Source organism: Protopterus annectens, chromosome 2.part1 (genome assembly GCF_019279795.1).
Source record: "Protopterus annectens isolate FY-2018-M chromosome 2.part1, PAN1.0, whole genome shotgun sequence".
Taxonomy (NCBI): Eukaryota; Metazoa; Chordata; order Ceratodontiformes; family Protopteridae; genus Protopterus; species Protopterus annectens.
Window position 1 is genome coordinate 429,343,135 of NC_056729.1, and position 20,845 is coordinate 429,363,979.

A 20,845-nucleotide genomic window follows, 5' to 3' on the forward strand; every position below is an offset into this window, starting at 1 on the left:
ATGCAACAGAGAAAAGCCTTAGTTTTTTCAATCGTGCTGCATAGGGCAACTGTTTGAGGCCAGTAATCCTCTTAGTGAGGTACCTCTGTGGTCTCTCCAGCTGCTGGAGATGCCTAGTAAGGTACATGCCAATTGGTGCATTGTACTCAATAATGGGTCTGATGAGGGAAGAGTAGAGGGGCACCATTACATCCTTAGATCTTGATGCGAACCCTTTCGTGATCAGATGGGTCACATAGAAGGATTTTCTAATGACCTTGGCAACATGGTTATCAAAGGAAAGCTGACTATCTACTTGGGTCCCTAGATCCCTTATTACTACTTCATATTTCAGGGGGTTACCTCCTATGTGGTAGTTCGCAGGTACTCTGTTTTTTCCAAAGGGGATTACTACGCATTTTTTAGCATTTAGCTTGAGACCATGGCTTTAACACCATGCATCAGTCTCATTAAGGCCCTTCTGGAGGATATCCATGTCGGCCGGAGACTCTATTATAGCACCCAATTTGCAGTCATCCGCAAACTTGGTCAGCCACAGCCCTTCGCCTGTACTTCAGAGAAGTATACGCCAAACAGGAGGGGCCCCAGGACAGAGCCCTGAGGCACACCGCTCATTACTGGTCTGGATTCAGACATAGATCCCTCTACTCTTACTTTGTGGGATCTGTCTGAGAGCCAGTTTGTGATCCATCTTGTGATGTAAGGGTTTATGCCCAGGTTGGTGAGTTTATCAATAATACCCGAATGGGGAATGGTGTCAAATGCTTTAGCAAGGTCAAGGTAAGCTGTGTGTATCTCCTTTCCCTTATCTATAGCCTGAGTAACTGTCTCAAAGAAGTCCACCAGGTTCAGGAGGCATGATCTGCCCTTGACGAAGCCGAACTGTGTGGGGTCAAGTGTTTGGAGGTTCCCAATCTCTCCATTTATGAGTTCCATAATGATTCGCTCCATTGCCTTACAGATCAGACTGGTCAGGCTTATTGGTCAGTAGTTCCCAGGGTTGGTTGTGGGCCTACCCTTGTGCATTGGAACCACTGTTGCTGTGCGCCATTCTATGGGCACATATCATGTCGAGAGGCTGAGACTGAACAGGGTATTCAGATGCGGGGTTAATTTATTTTGGTGCTTGAGTATGACACAGCCGGGGACACCATCTGGTCCAATGGAGGCAGTGTTTTTAGCTTTAGATAGAGCCTTATTAACCAACGTATCAGTAATAATTGGAGTTACACAATCCCCTGGAATAGTAATAGGCCCTGTAGGTGGTGAGGGGGGGGGGGGTTTGCACTGAACCTGTCAGTCAAGATGTTGGCAATGTCAGTGGGGTCAGTGTATTTTGTTCCATTTTGTACTAGCTCAGAACAGACCTGAGCGTTGCCATTTAGGTTTTTGATGTAACCATAGAAGGCCTTATGGTTATCCTTGGCAACTTTCTTTTCATAATTGGCTTTAGTTGACTTGATGAGGGCCCTCAATTTCTTACTAAAGCTATCAGGGAAGATTTTTCTATTTGAGATTTGGCCTTTTTTTGTATAAGTCTCCTCCTTTTATTGTATAGTTTGCTTATGGCCGGGGTCCACCAGACTGGTTTCTTCTTGCTTGAGGAAGGAGTCTTGGTTTTATTTGGGATAGCACGGTCCATGCAATCCTGAAGATGTATATAAAGTGCCTTGGTGTAGGATTTTGCATGATGGCAAATTAAAAGGTTTAGTTTATGTAAAAGCATAACTAATTTTAGATGAATGTAAATATTTTTACATTTTCCAAATGAGTCAGCACAGTAACTGACAATTCAAAAATGAACTAGTCAAATGATTTACTCAACAGAAGTGAAGAAAGAGAAAATGAAATAAATACTGGTTTGATGTCTCATAGCCTTCATGATGCTATAAATACTATTATTTGCTTATAACCAGTGCAACTGGCAGAGGAGACATACTGGTCAAGAGGCAGTAACTCTTCATATATATTCCTATTTATCACCTGAAATCCATAAGATGTAAAATGTTATATAATACAAATTTCATCCCCAGATTTATTAATGTAATATACATTGGTTCAAACAGATGTTATCCAAAATGTGGTATATTAAGAGAAGCTCGTGTCAATAAGCTTTGATCATGTAATAGAGTACAACAGGTGCTGGACATGATTCATCTTGTTGCTGAATTACTTCTAGGACTATTTAACAACAGGCTTATGTTAACAAGGAATATTCCAAATTTGAGTGGACAAAAATATTAAAGCAGCAATTAATACTATAACCTTGTTTGGCATCACCTTGCTACAAACAATGGGGAAACAACCAACTACACTACTGTGAGTGTGTGTCCTTTAAGAGACACTCTATTGTTGTTCATTAACAATTACTGATATACTCAATGAGGGCAATCTGTTTATTTTAATCTTCATTTTCTTACCATGCACGAAAAACAATTTAATAAAACAAATTAAGCTGCAAAATAAATAAATAAAAATTCAATGATACCCCAAGCAAACCTCAGAGACTGTTACCCCATTAGACAGCAAATGCTGGAGGCATTATGAGAAAGACAGAGATAAATGGGGAGATATTTTCTTGGGAATGTAAAATGTGGGCAGATTTTAAAAATTCCCTGCACAGTACTTTGCCAGAAATATTGAAGGAGCAAATGGATGTAACTAATAAAATGATGGGTGGCACAGTGGCACAACAGGTAGTGTTGCTGCATCTTGGCTGGGGTGCCTTTTTTATGGAGTGTGCATGTCCCCCCTCCAATGTATTCATGTGGGTTTTATCTGGGTCCTTCAGTTTCCTCACACATTCTAAAGATGTGCATTAGGTATATTGGGAAATCTAAATTAGGTGTCACTGCATATGTGTGTGTGTGTGAAATGGAAGCCTGTTTCTAGCCTTTGCCAGGTAAAACTCTGTGGATAGCAGTGACTGGACACAGGGCCACTCTAGGAATTGGATGCAACTCATAAGAGAGTGAGCAAGTGAAGAAAATGATTCCATAGTGCAGGAATGGAAATACTATCCTCAAGTAATACAGAGACACCATTCTGAGAGAATTAATGAGACAGTGGTCCATGTAATGTTATATGCAAAGATTTTTTCAATATGAGGATCACAGCTGCAGAAGCAAAGCAGTAGTGAAATACTCCTGCTGCTGTCACTAACATGAAAGTTAAAAGGTACAGTTGTGTACACTTACCATAAATGTAGATGTTCGAGTGTATTCACTGTTGCAGCCATTACATTTGGGTTATCTGCTTGCAGGTAGCCCTCAGTCAGCCTGGTTAAAAAAGTCTTGGGTCCTGCATCAGTTGCTGTCCCTTCTTCCATGACGTTAGGTCATCAGGGGTATAAAACATGCAGCCAATGCCATTACATCAGTTTTTCTTGCCCCAGATGTCAGGTGCCCCCCTAATGGGAAGCAATTAAATGCAAAAATACAATGGTATACCTCCAACAAAACAGCAAATACACCAAAAAGCTTTTAAGCAAATTAAGGAAAGTAGAGGTATAGCCAAAAGAATTTAGGGGGCTGGAGGGAGGGTAACCAGGACTGCAACAATGAATACACTCGAACATCTACATTTATGGTACGTGTACACAACTGTACTATGTTCTTCGTGTTTCACTGTTGCAGTCATTACATTTGGGTAGATTCCCAAAGCTATGGTTGGGAGGAGGAATTTAGATAGCATTAGGAACAGCTATAAGGCCCTGCAAGACTGCAGTGGCAAAGCAAGCTTTGGATTTAATGAAATTGGCAAATGATAATGCTTGGTGAAAGTATGTACAGAACTCCAGGTAGCAGCTTCTAGGATGTCCCTGGCAGGGACAGCTCTGAGAAAGGCTGTAGAGGTAGATGCAGCTCTGGTGGAGTGAGGTCTGATCCCCTGAGGGATAGGTTTTCCATGGTGCTTATAGATGAAATGCATGCAATGGCCTATCCATTTAGAAATGGTTTGCTTTGAAATAGCCTTCCCCTCTGCCCCTGCAGCAAATGCCACCAGCAGTTGTTCAGATTTCCTTTGAGGTTTAGTCCTGTCCAAGTAGAATCTAAGTTGTCTGTGCACATCCAAGGAATGCGGTATCCATTCCCCTTTGTTCTGTGGATTGGGAAAGAAGGTTGGCAAATGAATGGACTGATTAAGAGCCACACTGGATACCACCTTGGGCATGAAGGATGGATTGGTTCTGAGGGACACCCTGTCCGCATGAAAGATGATGAAAGGCTCCACTGCTATAAGGGTCTGTAATTCAGATACCCTTCTTGCTGAAGTGATTGCTAAAAGGAAGGCTGTTTTCCAAGAAAGAAATTTTAAGTCTGCAGTAGCAGCTGGCTCGAAAGGAGGTAGAGTGCGTTTCTCCAAAACAAAGTTAAGTTCCCAGGCTGGGGCTGGAGCTCTCCTGGGTGGTCTCAAATTTGTGGCCCCTCTGAGGAACTGCTTGAGCAGTGGATGAGAGAAGAGAGGAGATTTTGTGTTATAATGAGCTGAAATGGCAGAGGCGTAAATTTTGATACAGGAAAAAGACAGACCCTTGTGAAGCATCTCAGTTAAGTATTGTAAAATCTGATGTAAATTGTGTGCTGCTGTGCTCATCCCTTGAGATTGGTTCTGGGCACAGAATGTTTTCCATTTTTCAGCATAAGATTTTCTAGTACTAGGCCTCCTTGCCTCTAAAATGATATCCATCACAGGTTTATTGAGGGATGGTAAAGGAGAGATTATGTAATTAGCCAGGCTGCTAGGTTCAGTGTTAGAAGTTGAGGGTGCAGAATCTGGTTCTCCTGCTGAGACAACAGGGAAGGAGTCTGAGGCAGTGTGCCATGGGGAGAACCGTGACACACTGCGCAGGAGGGGGTACCAGTGTTGGTGTGGCCAGTCTGGTGCAATCAAAATCATCCTTGGTTTGTCCTGTTTGATTTTTAGTAGTACATTAGAGAGCAGAGACAGAGGGGGGAAGGCATAGCTGACGGACAGAGCATCCACTTTCTAGGCTTGTTTGTGGGGAGTCCTTGTGCAAAATGTGTCCAATTGGTAGTTCTGGGGAGAGGCAAACAAGTCTATATCTGGACTCCCCCATTTGCTTGTCAACATGTTGAAAATCCTTGGTTCCAATTTCCACTCGTGTGGGTCCATGAGGTTTCTGCTTAGTCTGTCTGCCAGTGTATTTAATTTTCCTGGCAGGAATTGAGATGTAGGTGCATTTGGTAGCTCAGGGCTGTGTTCCACAATGCCATGGCTAATCTGCAGAGGGGGTAAGGATGTGTACCCCCCTGCTTGTTTATGTACCACATAACAGTGGTGTTGTCTGTCTTTACCATTAGTTGTCCTGGAAGAATGTGGCCCTTGAAGGCTGTCAGAGCATTCTGTACAGCTAATATTTATTTTAGATTGATATGCAGGTGCATTTGACTTGGGTTCCATTTGCTCTGAATGCACTTCCCTGCCAGGTGAGCCCCCCCATCCATAGTCTGATGCGTTTGTTGTTAGGGTTTGGGCAGCAGGGGATGGTGTGAAAGGTAGTCCCTTGTTTTGGTGGCAGGCCTCTGCCCACCAACTCTAGACGTAGGCAAGGTATGATAGGAATCATTGCTTCTAGATCCTGAGAATGTTGACACCATAGGCTTTTTAGATACCACTGTAGTTTCCTCATATGCAGTCTTGCATATGGAATTAGAAGAATGCAGGAGGCCATGAACCCCAAGGCTTGCAGTATTTGTCTTGCAGATAGCAGGGGTTTTTGTTTGAAGTAGGTTGTTAAATGAATTTGTTTCTCTGGCATGAGGAAAGCCATCTGGGAAGATGTATTCAAGCTGGCTCCCAGGAATATAATTTGTTGACAGGGTACCAGGTGTGATTTATTTTCGTTTATTGTGTACCCCAGACAAGTAATTACCCTTTGTAGAAAGGCCAGATGATTCAAAAGTATGTCCTGGCTTTCTGCCTGAATTAGACAATCATCCAGGTATGGGTATATTTGAATATTTCTTTGCCTAAAAATGCAATAACTGGAGCTAGGCACTTCGTGAATACCCTGGGCACAGTAGATAAGCCAAAAGGTAGTGCTGAGAACTAATAGTGCGTGTAGCCTACTTTTAATCGTAGGTATCTTCTGCAAGATTCCCTGATTGGGATGTGCAGGTATGCTTCTTTTAAATCTAGTGTTGCCAACCAGGCATCTTTGCCTAGCATAGGAAGCAACTGGTGAAGAGTCAGCATTTTGAATTTTGGAATCTCCAAAAAGGTGTTTAGAGTAGACAGGTCCAGGATATGACGCCATGAATTGTCTTTTCTGGGTACCAGGAAAAGTCTCGAGTAGAAACCTTGTCCCTTTTCCTCTTCTGGTACCAAGTGAATAGCCCCCATGCTTAAGAGAGAAAGCATTTGGTTTTGGGCCTCTGCCCACTGATTTGGGGGTAAGTCTGGCCACCGGCTTGGTGTTGGCAATGTGTGGAAGTGAAATCTGTATCCCTGGGACACTATATTTAAAACCCATTTGTCCTGGGTAATGAGTTCCCAGTTCTTTGCATGAAGAGCAATCTTTCCCCCCAAAGGGGCAGTCAGTTGATAAGTGCTTGGAAATTTTAAAAGGAAGTCATTGAGACAGTTTACCATAGGGGGAGTCTTATTACTCCCAGATTTAGAAGTGGAGCCCCCCCCACACACACACACACACTGCTTAGTCCTGTGCGTACCCTGGGCCTGCAGCCTGGGAACTCTGCTGGATCTGGGTTTGGACTGAGAAGGTCTGGAAGAGGCAGGAAAGGACCAATTCTTTTAAGGCCAATGCCTACTAAATCTTGGAGGTTGTACTTGTAAAAAATCTTTAACAGTTTGCATAGATTTAGCCTTTTCTTCCATCTTTTTAAGAACTTCTTCTGCCTTGTTGCCAAATAGGTGGTCCTGGTTTAGGGGCGCATCCAGTAATTTTGCTTCAACAAGATCTGGTAGGGATTGCTCCTTAAGCCAAGCATGCCTTCTAAGTACAGACCCAGTTACAGCAGCCCTGCAAGATGCCTCTAGAGAGTCAAAACCACATTGCAAAGTATGTTTTCCAACCTGTTCAGCTGAATGCAATAAATCCTGTAAATCCTTATTTCCAGCACAATCAGGAAACAACATCATTTTCTGTTTAAGTAATCCAATAATATGCTACTGATACTTCAACATATGAAACTGGTAGTTTAAGGCCCTAATGGCCAAAGTTGCAAAAGTATATACCTTCTTACCCCATCTATCCAGCTCCCTGGAGTCTCTATCAGAGGGGGTAGGATTTTTGGCAGTAGTAGCTTTAATGCAATGGGCCCCTGTGAAATGGTCTCAGAATCTGCAGTAGGATTTTTGAAAAGGAACTTGTGAGATGTCAGGGACCCTGTGATATCTATCAGGTTTTCTGGGAGCAGGAGGTAAAGAGTCAGGGGCCAAGCCAGATTCTGCAAATGCATCATCAACAATGTCTAGTACAGGAGGTATGGCTAAAGGCCTGTGCTGGGGCAAGAGTAAGAAATCCCTAAGCCTCTTTTTAGAATCAGAGAAATCCTGACTTTCCCAATGAAAATGCTCCCTGAGAGTATGCAAGGTTTCACCAAAAGAGAAATCCTCTGGGGGGATGCAGAGGGAATGGAGTCCTCAGTATCAGAATCCTCATAGGAAGATAAGGGTAAATCCTGGTCATCAGAGGAAACAGAGATTTCAGAATCCTGGTCAGAAGTATCATAAACAAACTCAGTCCTAGGTCTCTTAGAGGGGGAAGGCTGGCTTCCCCTGATTAGAGTAATAAGGTTTTCAGCCATTCTTATCATCTGTTTTTTAGGCATAGAGGCCTGACCATGCGGTCTGGGCATAAGTTTTTTAGGCATGGTTCTTGATTTAGGCCTTGAAGAAGAAGATGGCGTCGGTTTAATACGCAAGTCAGTAGGCCTGAATACACGCTCAGAAGCTGGTGCCTGCACAGTGGCTCCAGACCCATCCAAGGTAGAGACATCCGCAGGTTCCACAGTTGAAGCATCTTGCGGCATACTGGACTCCGAATGGGTCTAAGTAGAGGCCTGCGAATCAGAAGTAGCGGGTATCAGGGGCTTCAAAAGCACCTCACTGAGTACTGGTGAACTGGCGACTGGCTTAGGAGAAGCATCATTGGCAGTTTTGGACCTAAGCGGCCTGTCTCTGTCTTTATCTTTGCGTTTTTTCAGAATGTCAGTAGTCGGAAGGCTGACCAAAGACATATCAGGATAATTGAACCGAGCACCAAAATATTTAGAAGCGTAAATATACTGACGATGGATAGTTTGTGGTTTAAATAAGGCACAAAACTGACAATAGGTACGTCGTGGTCAGGGCCTAAGCAAGGAATACAGTATGAATGAAAATCTTTATGAGGTATTTGCTTTCCACAATTAATGCAATTATTTACTTTTACTGACATCGGTTAAGAGCAAGAAAAAGTTTCCCCAATGGGGTACTTAGCTTTTAGTTGAAGACTTCAGTTCTGAAACTCGAAAATGAAAATTTCAGGAGTCGACCGACCAGCGCTTGCAAACTGCTTCTGCTTCAGGCACCGCATGGCAAGAAAGACTGATGTAATGGCGTCGGCTGCATTTTTATACCTCCTGACGACCTGACGTCATGGAAGAAGGGACAGCAACCGACGCAGGACCCAAGACTTTGTTAATAAGGCTGACTGAGGGTTACCTGCAAGCAGATAACCCAAATGTAATGACTGCAACAGTGAAACACGAAGAACATCTGCATATTAGAAATGATGATTCTCTATTTGGAATGCTGGTCTCATCAGTGAGCCTGGCAGCCTGCAAACATCCTTCAAATCCAAACTATCCAAACCTTCACTGATAGCAAGAGAAGAAGGATTTGAATGGTGACCATCTTGTAATGTTTTCCTGCGAAGTGCTAAGTGCTTGGTAAGACTGAGTAAATCCAGAAGTGGCCTTCACTGGCCCTGATTTATTCTGCTTGGGTTGGGTATTCAAAACATAACTTATGTACTAAGTAACATACATACATACTCTCTCCACTGTTTTTTTAATATTTTTCCCCAAAAGTGATCACGTTATCAAAAGAAGACACCTTGATGACCTTGGAATGGTTTGAGGTAGGGGTTTTGAAGAATAAAAACTGTATTTTGTAAGCTCTCACAAAAATGCTTCTACAAAAAGCCGCTTAGAATCCTTAATCAGTATTCCAGATAAAAAATTACACATCCCACTTCAAGAAATTCCAGTATGGAGAAGAAGAACTAGAACTAAAAGTCAGCAATGGGAAATATACTTTCCTGCTGCACTGTAATTGTGGCCAAGTGATTAAGGTGATAGACTAGAAATCCATCAAGGGATTCCTTGCACAGGTTCAAATCCTGTCAATTACAAAAGTGCAGTTTGAGGACGGGATGGCATAATGGTTAATGTCTCTACCTCACTGATACAAGATACAGGGTTTGATTCTGGCCTCTGGTTGTTGTTTAGGCTTGTAATAATTTGTGACTGACAGCCTAATATTCACCCATGAACCTATAACAACAGAGAGACCCAAGGAATCATCCAGAACAGCCATGTTACCTCTCAACCTATTAACACAAGAATAATGGACAAAGTCTAAAATAATGGGAGGACAAATACCCAAAAATAGGGACAGATTTTAAATACCTCTCTCATAAACATAGAAAGTTGCTAGAATAATAGGATTTGTGTACACATGCATTTTCTGAAGGATATGAAGTCTGAAACTCAAATATATGTCATTATTTTGTGACTTCAATCTTCAGTGATTTGCCAAAAAAATTATAAGGAACAGACCAAAAATATGAGGCAAAAATCTAGATAGCCTGTAAAAATCAGGACAGTTGAGAGGTATGTTTGTATATGATAAAGAGCAGGCATCCTAAAAGCACTCCTGACCCTGATGATGTCTCCCAGAAACTGTAATAATGCAACATCTTCCATATAGGTTCATAGGTTGGTGCTAGGCTATCGGCCCTAGGGCCTATACAAGCCTAGCCATAACAATTCCCTAGCTATTACTTCCCTGGTCCCCTGTCTAACAGGGCGATTGATGTGATCCCTGGAGTGAATTTCCTATCTCCCATCCAATCATCAAGGTTCTTTTTGAAGAGGGCCAAAGAGGCACTCAGCTTGACATGTATGGGCAGTCTATTCCAGTGTATGGGGAGTCTCTGGGTCAGAAACCTATCCCTCCAGCATGTTTTGTTTATTGTGATGACCAGGTTTAGATCCCTGGAGCGTGTAGCTCTGAGGGACTGGGATTTCTTTAAGTGTAGCATGTCCAACAGCTCTGGGTTTGACATGGCCTTGTATGTTAAGCAGAGATCGCCGCTGAGCAGGTGATATGCGATAGAGTATAGCTGGAGTAGTTTTAGACGGTCAGCATAGGGCATCTGCTTTAGGCTTGTGATTCTTTTAGTGAGGTATTTCTGTGGCCTTTCCAGTTGTTGCAGATGTCTTGTGAGGTTCATATCAAATGGGGCGTTGTACTCTATATAATGGGTCTAATGAGGGATGAGTACAGTGGGACAATGATCTCCTTTTTTCTGGATGAAAAGCCCTTAATGATGAGGTGTGCCACATAGAAGGATTCCCTGACTGTTGTGGCGATGTGGTTATCGAAGGTGAGACCACTGTCCACTTGTGTCCCTAAGTCCCTTATCACACTTTCGGTGTTTAGTGTACTGTCACTTATGTGGTAATTCATGGGTACATGGTTTTTCCCAAAGGGGATAAAAAGAAGTTATGTACTCACCATAATGTTCCATCTGAGTAGGTAACTTCATTTGTCAGCAACCTGTGGGTATTGGATCCGACCTGGATCCGAGCCGGCAGCTTTCCAAGCTAGAGATCTGAGCTCCAAGCTCCTCCCCCTTACCCATAACACCCTGCTACCTCCTTCCAACCCTCAGATCGCGTTTGCCCACCTATATAAACTCACAACCACAAAACAACAACCTGAAGAATCCTAACCTAAGGATTAACAAAGGACCTGATAAACCATCCTAGGGTCCAGGTAATCAAAGAACCAGGTTAGGGGGAAGGAGGGAGGGTCGGTTGCTGACAAATGAAGTTACCTACTCAGATGGAACGTTACGGTGAGTACATAACTTTTTTATCAGAAGTAGTTAACTTCATTACGGTGAGTACATAACTTTTTTATCTGAAGTAGTTAACTTCATTTGGTCATCAACCTGTGGGACAGAGTCCCCAGCTACCAAAAAACTTGGAGGTCCTCAAGGAAGGATATTCCGGAGCACTACAGAGCCAAAAGCCGCACTTCTTCTGGACACTAAATCCAATTTATAGTGAGAGATAAAGGTATGAGAGGATACCCAAGTAGCCGCAGAGCAAATGTCATCCAAGGGAACTCTAGACCAGAATGCAGCAGATGTAGCCATACAGCGAGTAGAATAAGCATGAACCCCTATAGGCTCTGGTAGGCCAGATAGTTTGCATGTGAGCAGAATGCAATTAGAAATCCATCTGGCCAGAGTCACCTTCGAAACTGGCTTACCCAAGAAGGGTTTTGCAAAGGAAACAAAGAGCTGATCAGACTTGCGGAAGGCAGCTGTTTTGTGTAAATAAAAGCGTAACTGTCTATGAACATCTAACAAATGAAGTTTGTACTCCCCTTAGTTTTGATAGTTAGGGAAAAAAACTGGGAGATTAATAGACTGATTGATGTTCGCCTCGGAGGCCACTTTGGGTAGGAAAGATGGGTTAGTCCTGAGAGAGACTCTGTGCTTAGGGAATACGAGGTAAGGGGGCTTAACACAGAGGGCCTGAAGCTCCGACACCCTTCTAGCTGAGGTAATAGCTACCAAAAAGGCAGTTTTCCAGAACAAGAATTTCAAATCAACAGAAGCTGTAGGTTAAAATGGTGGTCCAGTCAGAGCCTGAAAGACCAAAGTTAGATCCCATGGAGGGACGGAGTTCCTAATAGGAGGTCTCAAGAGAAACGTACCTTTCAGAAAGGTCTTACAAATCTTGGTGGAAGCGAGGGGACTGAGATTGTCTCCAATGTGAAAATGGGAGATGGCAGCCATTTGAACCTTTACAGTAGAAGAACTGGCCCCTTGCTGAAAAATATGAGATAGAAAATCAAGCACTGCTGGAATGGAAGCAGTGAAAGGGTGCATATTCCTATGAGACGCCCAAATGGAAAACCACTTCCATTTACTATTGTAAACCTTCCTGGTAGAAGGCTTATGTGCAGCTAACAGGATAGATGTAACTGCAGACGAGATACCGGGAGTCCTAGCAACTAATGGAACTGGATCAACCAAGCTGAGAGCTTGAGATCGACCAGATTCAGGGGTTTCAATCCCGAAGGATGAGATATCAGATCCGGGATGGGATCCAAGATCCAGAGAGGAGCTATAAGATGAGACCATAGGCACAGGAACCAGGCTTGACGAGGCCAGAATGGGGCTATGAGGGTAATCTTGTTCCCCAACTGACGAGCTTTCTGTAAGAATTTTGTCATCAACTGAAGAGGAGGATAAGCATAAAGAAGACCGGGTGGCCAAGCATGGACTAGAGCGTTTCTAGGGCTTTCCCCTGGAGGGGGGATTAGAGGGAAAAACTCACTGCACTTCGCACTGGAAGGTGACATGAAGAGATCGCAGCAAGGCTGACCCCACTTGCGGAAGATCTGTTTCACTACTAAAGGATTCAGAGACCACTCGTAGGGCGAGAGGATAGTTCGACTCAGTTTGTCTGCTAGGATGTTGGACCGACCCGGAATGTGTGTTGCTAACAGAAAACGGTTGGTGGATATCGCCCAATCCCAAACTCTCATGGCCTCTCGGCAAAGAGGGTAAGACCTGGTTCCCCCCTGTTTGTTGATGTACCAGATCACTGACATGTTATCTGACTGAATTGTAATAGTCCCTGGAGGGAGAAAGGCATGAAGGGCTTGCAATGCTACAAGCACCGCCATCATCTCCAGAACATTTATATGCAGAACGGTCTCTGTCTGAGTCCATGTACCTTGGACAGTTCTGCCCGCGTAATGCCCCCCCCCCCCCAAGGCGGGAAGCATCCGTGGTCACCGTGGCTTGGGGTTGCAGCATAACAAATGGTCATCCTTCCTGAAGCTCTTGAGATTGGAGCCACCACGAGGGAATTTCTGCAAACTCTGCTGATAGGAATTGGTAAGTCCAACAGGTGGTGAAGGATGGACCACTGAACCTGCAAAGTCCACTGGAGAACACTCATGTGCAAGTGAGCTAAGGGCGCAAGATTGATTGCTGCTGCCATGGACCCTAAAGCTCTCAGGACTAACTCCGCTGATGGGGCAGGTGACTCAAGAAGGGCTAAAATGTGTAAGGTCAAACTGCGAAGTGTGTCTGATGTCAAGAAGGCCTTGGTCTGAAGCGTGTCTATTTTGGCCCCTATGAAGCAATCTCTGGCTAAGCAAAGTAGATGCCTAGTATGGGCGGTAAGGAGCCAGTCATCTAGGTAAGGAAAAATCTGTATTCCCTGAAGTCCTGCTACAACTGCCATGACCTTGGTGAACACCCTGGGGGCTGTGGTGAGGCCGAAGGGTAGGACCCTGAACTGGTAATGACTGGCCCCTAGCCGAAAGTGGAGGAACCTCCTGGATTGCCTGCCCATGAGAATGTGATAGTACACATCCTTGAGGTCTATGGAGCACATCCAGTCCTTCTCCTGAAAAAGGGGCAGGATGGATTGAAGCGTGACCATCCTGAATTTCTCCTCCAAAAAGAACCTAGAGTAATTGACTAATCCGGACTAGCCTGGGGGGACGTGCTGGATGGCTCTTTTTTCTAGCAGCTTTTTTATCTCTAAAGCTGCAGCCTCCCTCTCACTGGGTGGTACATCGGGGAGGTGCCTCGACTGAGGAGGTTGGTTTATGAAAGGGATTGAGTAACCTCTGGATATTATTCGAAGCACCCAGCGATCTGTTGTGATGGACTCCTATTGAGCCAGGTGCTTCGAAAAATGCCCCCCGACTGCCTCCAGATAGGAACAGTCAGGCAACCCCTCAGGGCTGCTGCGTGGGTCGGTCAGGAAAAAGGTTCCCAAGACCCAAAATTTTTCGCCCCCCCCTGTCTCTGGGCCAGCGTCCACCTTGTCCCCCTCTGCCTCTGAAGGACGAAGGGTCCAGACTGCTGAGACTTCCAGAACCACATCTTCTTTTGTCCTCTCTGGTTCCTGGAAAAGGACCTTTGAGGAGCCGAGAAGCGGATTCCGATGGCAGACAGCGTATTCCCATCTTTCTTGCTCTGAACCATTGTGTCGTGGATGGTCTTCCCGAACAGGGTAGAACCATCGAAGGGTGCGTTCGTGATGGATGCCTTGAATGGTTCCTAAAAGTCACAAAGCCAGAGCCAGGCGTGACGCCTTAAGGTGATGCCGGACCAGCTGGTTCTAGAGGCCCCTTCCATGGCATGGGAAAGTAGCCGCATAGATGTGTTTGAAACAGATTTTAGACTGGCCATGCGAGCCGAGAAAGTCTGTTTGTCCTCGGCCGACATGGACTCAGGGGGAGACTCAGTGTATTCTTTCACTAGATCCCACTGAAGTCTAATTACATGGGCCAAATAATTCAGCGTCCTTATGGAAAAGGTAGCTGAAGCAAACATCCGCTTCCCGATACGATCCATCGTCCGAGACTCCTTATCAGGGGGATGGACCGTGGAACTATCCTGGGCAAGTTCCTTCTTGGTGGCTGCCACCAACATCATGGCATCTACCGGGGAACCCTTACTCCAAGTTGCCCTATCCGCATGGAGGCTAAGAATCCTATCTGGCCTCCTGGGGATTGGCTCTACAGTGTCCAGTTCCTTCCACGCCCTGGTAGTGATGAGGTCAACCAGGGGGTTGGCCAGAGGGGACACCCAAGAGGTAGATGAGCCTGCGTCGAATGCCTCCAGGAACACCGACTCGTCCAAGGAAGGTTTTTGGGCTGACTACCCCCCCTTTTGGTGAAGCATTTCCATAATGTTTCCAAAGGAGACGTCTTCGGGGGGGTGACCTGGGGGAACCTTCCCCTTCCTCCAAATCGGTGCCCTCCATGAGGGACTCAGGGCAGTCCAAGTGCCTCCTCTTACACCTACGTTTGTGAGGGATCTCCTCGGTGGGGCTGTCCGAGGAGGGCTCACCAACAGGGTCATGTTCTGCCAGTGAAACGGGCTGGGGCGTCAATACAGGTGGTCCCAGGGACTGGACAATGGAAGACAAGCCCAGCTGCAAGGGAGTGGGGGCAGATCCCGAAGAAAGAGTAGGGGGTCTCGAACCTCTCAAGAGAACCCTCTCCACCATGTTGAAAACCAAGGGTGACCCAATCTCTCTGGGCTCTGTGGTTAACCCCCGCGGATCCAGCGCAGGGATCGGCATCGGAGCCAAAGTGCTCGGACCCGAGAGGGAAGTGTGCTCCGACCGAAACGGAGCCGAAGACACACTGGCCCCCTCGGATCCAACGCAAGGCTCTCGGCCCCGAGAGTTCGGATCCGAAAAGGGATCCGACAAACTCGAGGACATGGCCAGCATTGAGGTAGTGATAACCATCGGCGCCGACTCCCTGACTCCAAGACTCCTCGGATCCGAAGGCTCTGAAACCCGATAGTGGATCAGAGAAGGAGCTATTGGGGCAAAAAGTGGGGCTGAACTCCCCCTCGGAGGGGGGGAAGGCAGCAGCACTCCCATCTGCAGTTCGGTTCGGAGAAAGCGACGCATCATCCGGTCCATATCAGCGTCGGAGAGGCTACGGGTTGACCTTGAAGAGGCTGCCGAAACTGGCCAGGCGGGCCGCCGTGGTGACCTTGAAGATGATTGGGACTCCTCCTCTGGCTCTGGGGAAAAGCGTGGAGAATGGAGCCGAGGGGAGGAAGACCCAGAGACCATCTGGGGTGAGGAGAGCAGCTTGGCAGGCAGGGCCGAGGGGGCTGAGTCGGCCCACCGCTTGTGGTTTCTGTGCCTCTTTTTCTCTCTCTCTTTTTCCCTCTCTCTCTCTCCTCTCTCTCTTCTCTTTTTTAGAGTCCCTCTCTCCCTGGGAAGAAGTGGGAGGTTGAGTCCCAGCCAGGGGGGGGGGGACAGCAGGCTGAGCAGCCGCAGCCGCGGTTGTAGCCACCGAGGGAGAGGCGGAAGAAGCCAACTCCATGGGTAGGAGACCTGCCAGAATCAGCTTATTCCTCCTATCCCTCAGGGCCCGGGAGTTAAAGGCTGCGCAAATCTGGCAGCCCAAGGTCAAATGTGGTACCCCCAGGCAGAGGACGCACTGAGTGTGGCCATCAGCTGGGGATAGCTTATGGCCACACTCAGTGCACTTATAAAAGATGGCCTTTGGGGCCTCTGCCATGATTTTTAAACAAAAAACGCACACACGCCCACACAAACACCTAAGGGAAAGGAGGGGCCTACTAGGATTTAAACTATGAGGGAATGAGGGAGAAAATCTCAGGGATTTAAACTATAAAATTAAACTAACCACACACACTAAAAACTAATTGAGATTTTAGGCAAAAAACACTTACAAATTGCCTGAAACGCTAGGAGCTCGAAAACTTATGCTTGACAAAGCCACAGCAAACGAGATCTGAGGATTCAAAGGAGGTAGCAGGGTATTATGGGTAAGGGGAGGAGCTTGGAACTCAGATCTCTAGCTTGGAAAGCTGCTGGCTCAGATCCAGGTTGGATCCGATACCCACAGGTTGATGACCAAATGAAGTTAACTACTTCAGATCTATACATTTCTTGTCATTGAGCTTGAGCCCATGGCTCTGGCACCAAGCATCTGTTTCTGTAAGGTCCTTTTGTAGAATATCCACATCATTTGGGGATCCAATACTGGTTCCCAGTTTGCAGTCATCTGCGAACTTTGTTAGCCAGAGTCCCTTAGTGTTGGCCTGTACTTCAGAGAAGTAGATGCCAAACAAGAGCGGACACAGGACGGAACCCTGAGGTACTCCGCTTGTCACTTGTCTGGAGCTAGATTTTGAGTCAGCTACTTTTACAGTGTGTGTTGTGTCAGTAAGCCAGTTGGCAACCCATTGAGTGCCGTAGGGATTAATGCCCAGCTGAGTAAGTTTATCTATGATTCCAGAGTGGGGGAATGGTGTCAAAGGCCTTGGCAAGGTCCAGATAGGCTGTGTGGACTGCCTTACCCTCTCAGATATGGTTTTGTTCCATGCAACTGACCCCTGAAAAATGTCCATCAATCAACTGGCCATTTACCTTTAAAATGGAAACTTTTTACTCCTACCTTCATAATCAATGGATGAAAGAAAAGTATAGATGTATAATCTGCACCTACCACAACTGCAGATGTTTGAATTCCCCATTGCTACAGTAACATTTGGCTAAATGGGTTGTATCCTGCCTAGGATACAGCAAGTGGCCAGCTTCATAAGGGTCTGGTTTACTCCCACATCTACACTCTAACTGCTGATTGGCTAGCCATTGGTGATAAATTAGCAGTCACAGTGCAGACCATTTTAGGAATTTCTTGCCCATACAAACAGAAGCACTGACTAATACTGAACCTCTAAAATATATAAACAGTGACAGATAACTTTTTATCCCCACAACTAACCATACACTGAAGTAGAATGATAGAGGGTGGGTGAGCGTATTGCACTAGTGAGGAAGTGAAACATCTACTTTTATATTATATAAAATTTACAAAAAAGGCAGCGAGAAAACTGGTAGCTACAAGACAACAAAAATATTTTATTATGTTGTGTTAGCGCTTTCGGAAAGGTTAATACCTTTCCTTCATCAGACAACTCCATAAACCAATTAACCTTCCTTTTATAACTTCACTATGGTTATTAAATGACGTCATTAAAGAATCAATTAAAAATACAAAGCACTCGATGAAGGTGGAACCTAAAACTCTACTTTCATCAAGCCTTATAACAAAATAAATCCATAAAAACCAGTAGAAGCATATGTATTTAGTTGCACATATTCACAAAAATAAACTAAATAAAAAATGAATTAATAAATATATGAATGAATAAATAAATACGTAGATGAAATCTGCAAATAGTAGCAAACTCAAAACATATTTAAGAACCCTCTAAAGTCTTTTTTATATGTACTAAATTGTATTAATAAATATAGTAAATACCAATAAAATCAATCACATCATAAAATTATAAAATTATAAAAAATAATAAACTGTATAAAAAAATATATATATTCATATATGAATGTATATACTAAATTTATAAAATGTATTAGATTTCTTATTCAGCCAAATGTCTTGCCAAGGCGTTAGTATTGTCCTGTTTAGTTATTGCATATTGATGTTCATAAATACGCTGTCTCAGTTCCCTTTCGGTTTTACCAATGTAAAACGCAGGACAATCTTGGCATAAGGCACAGTAGACTACAGCTTTAGATAAACATGAGTGTTTACCTTGGACCTTATAACGAACATTCCTGATCTTTACTTCTTTATCAATACACAAAAACTTGCACTGGTTACATCTTCCACACTTAGACATTCCTTTGTTATAAACATTAAACTTTTTTATAGGGTGTTCAAGTAATGCCTTAATATTAGGGCCTCTTCTATAGGTGATTTTTGGTTCATCACCCAATAGTTTACTCAAACTACTATCTTCCTTTATAAAAACCCAATTTTTATTAATTATTTCTCTAATTAAAATACTATCTAAATTATAGGTACATAGAAAACTTGTGTGGAAGTCCTGAACTTTAGAACAAAACACATCAATATTTGGGCTTACTGCACAAGTAACATTATCAAATGTACCTAAAAGGGGCTTAAAAATACTGGCAAGACATTTGGCTGATAACCCCAATCATAGTTTTAAGTTTGTAATATTACACCAGGTGATACCAGATCCTAGGGGTAAGTCCGTGGTAGTTAGATTTAGAATGCCAGGAACTTTGTTGGCAGATTAGAACTACAGCCTATGTTTATCCTGGTCTCAATGAGTTTGTTTCTATAAAATGTGTGCTAAGGAAATTAGCACTGAAAAGATAACCTTGTTTTAAGTTCCAAATTTAAGTTTTATTATAAGTGTAAAAATTACACAATTTATAATATATGTAAAGTTAGATCATATACAAAGAATAAGAAATCTAATACATTTTATAAATTTAGTATATACATTCATATATGAATATATATATATTTTTTATACAGTTTATTATTTTTTATAATTTTATAATTTTATGATGTGATTGATTTTATTGGTATTTACTATATTTATTAATACAATTTAGTACATATAAAAAAGACTTTAGAGGGTTCTTAAATATGTTTTGAGTTTGCTACTATTTGCAGATTTCATCTACGTATTTATTTATTCATTCATATATTTATTTATTCATTTTTTATTTAGTTTATTTTTGTGAATATGTACAACTAAATACATATGCTTCTACTGGTTTTTATGGATTTATTTTGTTATAAGGCTTGATGAAAGTAGAGTTTTAGGTTCCAGCTTCATCAAGTGCTTTGTATTTTTAATTGATTCTTTAATGGATCATAATGACGTCATTTAATAACCATAGTGAAGTTATAAAAGGAAGGTTAATTGGTTTATGGAGTTGTCTGATAAAGGAAAGGTATTAACCTTTCCAAAAGCGCTAACACAACATAATAAAATATTTTTGTTGTCTTGTAGCTACCAGTTTTCTCGCTGCCTTTTTTGTTGGTTTCAAGTTTAAAGTTTAGTTTGTTTGTGGTAAATAAAATTTACACAACTGTACTATGTAAATCATTATCACTGTTGCTGTAGTCTTTGGCTATATGGGTTGATTATTAAGTGTACCCAACCTGGGAGAAAGGATAAAGATCCAGATCAATGATCCTAGCAAAGCCAGTACTGGACATGGAAAAGGAATCCAGTTTGTAATGCTTTGTAAAAGTATGTACAGAGGACCATGTTGCCGCTTCTCAAATACTTCGAGTCTTCCTCTTCCCAGTATGCCATTGTAGAAGCTCTAGTAAAATTTGCCTTGATATTGTCTGGAATATAGTTACTAATGGTGGGAATAACAAAAAATAAGACGTTATGTACTTACCATAACGTTCTATGTGAGTTGTTCATCTCGCCTTCATTCTCACTGATGGGTTCGAAACCGATCCCCGGCTCCGGCTTGGCCAAATGCTAAAGCTCGAGGTCTTCAAACAGCTTGTGACCAACTCCCTATCCCATGATGCAATAGTGCTTTCCTCAGATCATGTTTGCCCAATCATACTGATAACTAAAGACGATAGGCATTGAAATAAGAATACCACAGACAAGGACAAAATATCACTAGGACTTGTTGGAGCTTCCCGGCCCTCAAGACTTTTAAGGAAGGGGGTTGGTGGGTGGGACGTCAGAATGAAGGTGAGATGAACAACTCACATGGAACGTTATGGTAAGTACATAACTTCTTAATGTGAAGTTGTTCTATCTCGCTTTCATTTTCACTGATGGGTAAGCGTCCCCAGCACCATCTCCTTGGGTGGCTCATGGGAGTATATTCCTTAGAACCATAGAACCAAAGGAGGCCCTGTCCCTGGAGGCCTTATCCAATTTGTAATGAGTGATAAAGGTATGAGGTGAAGACCATGTGGCTGCTGCACAAATAGAATCTATAGGCAGCCGTGCCATAAAGGCTGAAGAAGTGGAAATTGCCCTGGTTGATTGAGCCTTGACTTTATGATTTAATCCTTAAAGTTATCTCAGAGATGCAGCTTGAGCCAGGGTGGTTGCTTTGCACCCTACATGTTTCTGCATTGTACACTAACATTCCTCACTGGGCAGGCCTGGAAGCACTGGAATACTGGTTATACAAGTCAGAGTTGTACCAACTAGGTTTAAACACTTTTT

The 20,845-nt window shown here is 43.6% G+C and overlaps 1 protein-coding gene across 3 annotated transcripts in view; it reads right to left on the reverse strand.

Annotated features, from left to right (window-relative positions):
- The window catches only part of TTC29 (tetratricopeptide repeat domain 29), a 3,626,200-nt gene that overhangs the window by 754,846 nt on the left and 2,850,509 nt on the right, over positions 1–20,845 (reverse strand). The window lies entirely within an intron of this gene.